This window comes from Vulpes vulpes, chromosome X (genome assembly GCF_048418805.1).
Source record: "Vulpes vulpes isolate BD-2025 chromosome X, VulVul3, whole genome shotgun sequence".
Classification (NCBI taxonomy): domain Eukaryota; kingdom Metazoa; phylum Chordata; class Mammalia; order Carnivora; family Canidae; genus Vulpes; species Vulpes vulpes.
In genome coordinates, this window is record NC_132796.1 from 102,696,879 (window position 1) to 102,700,556 (window position 3,678).

At 49.8% G+C, this 3,678-nt stretch overlaps 1 pseudogene; it reads left to right on the plus strand.

The window, feature by feature from the left end:
* Window positions 1–2,266: 2,266 nt before the first annotated feature.
* LOC112912640 (26S proteasome non-ATPase regulatory subunit 8 pseudogene) lies at window positions 2,267–3,117 on the plus strand (annotated as a pseudogene).
* Window positions 3,118–3,678: the final 561 nt, after the last annotated feature.

The following is a 3,678-nucleotide window of genomic DNA, read 5'->3' on the forward strand; positions in this document are numbered from 1 at the left end:
CCACTTCCCTTCCTGCCTGCCAGCACCTCAGGGTACCAGCTCCTCCCCGTCCGTCACTTAATTGGGACAACTCTGGCCCTTCACGTCCCATCCTCTCGTCCCCGGGCCTGTCCCCTCACCACACGTAGTCTGACCAGGCCTCTGGGATCCCTGGAGGGGCAGCTTTTTGCCCCAGGTCCCGCACCGCTCACAGCAAACAGAGGTGCCACAGACCTGGACGATTGGGCCGAGTGTCACTGTCATCACCTGAACAACGGGATGAGCCGCGCTGGGGGCCATCACAACGTGCCTTCTGGTGCTGGGCAGCATGGAGCACGGAAGCTTGCACACAGGTCCCCACCCCGGGGCAGCTGCTGGCACCGCCTACCACGCATCTCCCTGAGTGCCTGATTCTCAGTGGAGGCCGGCCGGAGGCAGTGACACACGCCGTGGCAACTCTTGACCGTAAACCCACTGAAGGCGACTCTCATGGGGCAGAGGCCAGGGCAGGGGGCTTGGAAGTTAGAGAGACCTCCTTACAGAGCCTCTACTGTGTGCTGATTGTACTAGAGGAACATCCCTCCGGCACAAAGTTACTGGGGGAATGCTTTTCAGTGTCCCTGTGGAGGGCTCACTTTGTGTCTCCATAAATTAGAAGCACAAATAAGACATTCAAAAGGGCAGGGGCTGGCAGAGACAGAAAGAGACAGACAGGGAGAGGGCGATGGAAAGGAGGGAAGGAAAAGGAAATTGACCCCAGAAGTTAATCCTGGGTCCTTTGCATGGGCTCGTCACATCCACAGCCATCCTCCTTGAGAGCCTCCGACTTTTAGTTTGTTTAGGGTTTCAGACCCTCTTCCAAGAAGAGTCCTCTCTATGGGGTTTAACAGCAACCCTGTCCAGTGTCTGGAGAATCACTGCCAAACATCCAGGGAAGACACTACATCACTCCCAAAGGCTCTGGAAGAGGGAACACAATAACCACCCCTCCTCTGTCTTCCTGGGGTTGGAGAAAGGAACAGGAACAAGATGTGAAAATGAAACTGGGGAGGGGTGGGCCACCTCTCTTTCGATCTTCTCAAATGGCTGCCCTCTGCCCCTTCCCTCCACCCCAAGTTAGAGCCATCTGGAAGGAAAGAGGAGGAAGAGGCTCCCTGAAGTGTGTAAAGATGCCCATGCACTGAGTGTTACCAGAGACCCTATAGCAGAAGGGTACGTGGACACACTGCCTGTGCATCATGGATATGTTTATAACTGTAAGAAATCTTTCTTTTTAAAAAGATTGTATTTATTTATTCATGAGAGGCAGAGGCAGAGACACAGGCAGAGGGAGAAGCAGACTCCCTGCAAGGAGCCCGATGCAGGACTCGATCCCAGATCCTGGAATCACACCCTGAGCCGAAGGCAGACACTCAACTGCTGAGCCACCCAGGCATCCCTGGAAGGAATCTTTCTAGAAAAGACATACATCTGGGGGTGCCTAGAAGGCTCAGTCAGTTAAGAGGCCGACTTTTGGTTTGGCAGTGGGTCAAGATCTAGGGAGGGAAGGTTGGGAGATCCAGACTGGCCTTGAGCTGAGTGCTGGGTGCAGAGCCTGCTTGAAATTCTTTCCCTCTCTCTCTGTTCCTCCCCGCCCCCTGCCACACTCATGAGAGCTCTGTCTCAAAAATAAAGAAACAAGTAATTTTTTTTGAAAAAGAAAACATACAACTGTCTAGGAACAAAATTTCTATTAGCATCAAGTACAGACCCTAAGATGATAACTTCTTTGAAAGCAAAATTGCCATAAAAAGCACTTTGTTCCTTTGGTTACTCTCTTCTCTCATGAGTTGAGTACAGGTCAATGTGAGGCAGGCCATCAAACAAACAAACAAACAAACATAAGCGATACACTTTTGCCTGCTCATTTTCCTGGACATAGAACAGTTACAGAAATCTTTCAAACCTGTGTCTCTTTTCCCTGAAATAATTCAATTATTATTCATGAAATCACGAAATTACATTTACTGTCATAACATTTTAGAACTGTTGAAATCTTAAAATATATTTCCTCTTAACGCCACATGTTATGCATAAAAAGCTGAGACTTAAGTAAGGCATCAAGACTTGGAGTGGTCGGTCCATAGTCTGTTGCTCAAATACCCAGATGGAAGCCCTCGGTCCTATTACCTAGAACTCTAAACTTTGTTTCTCCACAGGATTGCAATGGGCATTTTAAGTCTACCCAACTTGATGGCAAGTGGTTTTTTTGTAGAATAGAGATTAGAAATACATTGTGAACCACATCATGGCAGGTGGTGCCCACGGCCATGAACGGGCACAAGGCACCTCGAGTGCTGGCCTTGGGTGGCCTCAGACGCAGTCCTGCAGGTGGCAGCACCTGAGGGCAAGTGGAACCGTAAATGCTCCAGTCTTACAAGCACGGTGAACAACTAGGCCATCTCAAGCTGGTTCTGCTGGAGCTCAACTTCTTGTCAACCACAGGGACCCAACTGACCAAACAGCAGTTCATTCTGGCCGGTAACATTTTGGAGATTGGGGCTCAGTGGAGCATCCTGTGCAAGGACGTCCCCTCCTTCCAGCACTACATGACCCAGCTCAAATGCTACTATTTCAACTGTGAGGAGCAACTCTCCGAGTCAGCCAACATGTACCAGCTCTCAGGCCTCAACTTCCTCTTCCTGCTGTCCCAGAACCGGGTGGCTGAGTTCCACACAGAGTTGGAGCAGCTGCCTGCCAAGGACATGCAGACCAAGGTATATACATCAAGCGTCCTGTGTCCCTGCAGCAATACGTGATGGAGGGAAGCTATCACAGGGTTTTCTTGGCCAAAGTCAACATTCCTGCTGAGAGCTATACCTTCTTCACTGACATCCTGCTTGACACTCTGATGAGATTGCTGGGTGCATCGAGGAGGCCTATGAGCAAATGCTTTTCACTGAGGCCACCCAGATCCTCTTCTTTAACACACCCAAAAAGATGGCAGACTACGCGAAGAAGCGAGGGTGGGTTCTGGGCCTTAGCAACTACTACAGCTTTGTCAGCCAGCAGCAGAAGCCAGAAGATACCACCATCCCCTCCACAGAACTGGCTACACAGGTCATTGAGTATGCCTGGCAGCTAGAGATGATGGTCTGAGCCCACCAGGCACCCAGGTGAGGCAGGGCTTGCAGTCTTTAAAGCAGTGGCAGTACAGGGCTTCCTCCAATAAAGGTGGATAGCCATTCTCTCTTCTAGGCCTTTGTTGCCCCTGGTGGAATGGTGGGGAGACAAGTTCTGTTGCGCGCGCTGCGGCATGTTGCATGTTCCCTTCTGTTGTTGATCAGGGTCCTGAGGATAAGGGGATGAGGAAAATAAAAGTAAAGAGATGGGGACAGGAGGGACACAGTGGATGATGTCCAAGCAGTGCCAGCTTTATTCAAGGCTTTACAACATTTTATAGCATGAGCAAAACAAAGCCAAGAAGGTGTTTATTTTTAGCAGGTTTGTGAAACCCTCCAAAGTTCCCCTTTCTCAGCATGCAAGACAGACTCACGGGTGCCAGAAGACCTTGGTAAATAGATAAGCTTGTTGCTCCAGATGTGCATACTTCAAAGGAATATTAGGTATGGTAAACAGACCAGCAAGGACAGACAGACCCTTATTTACATTTATGACCAGGTCAGAATAAGTTTTATCTATTGTGTTATGTGGGCGATC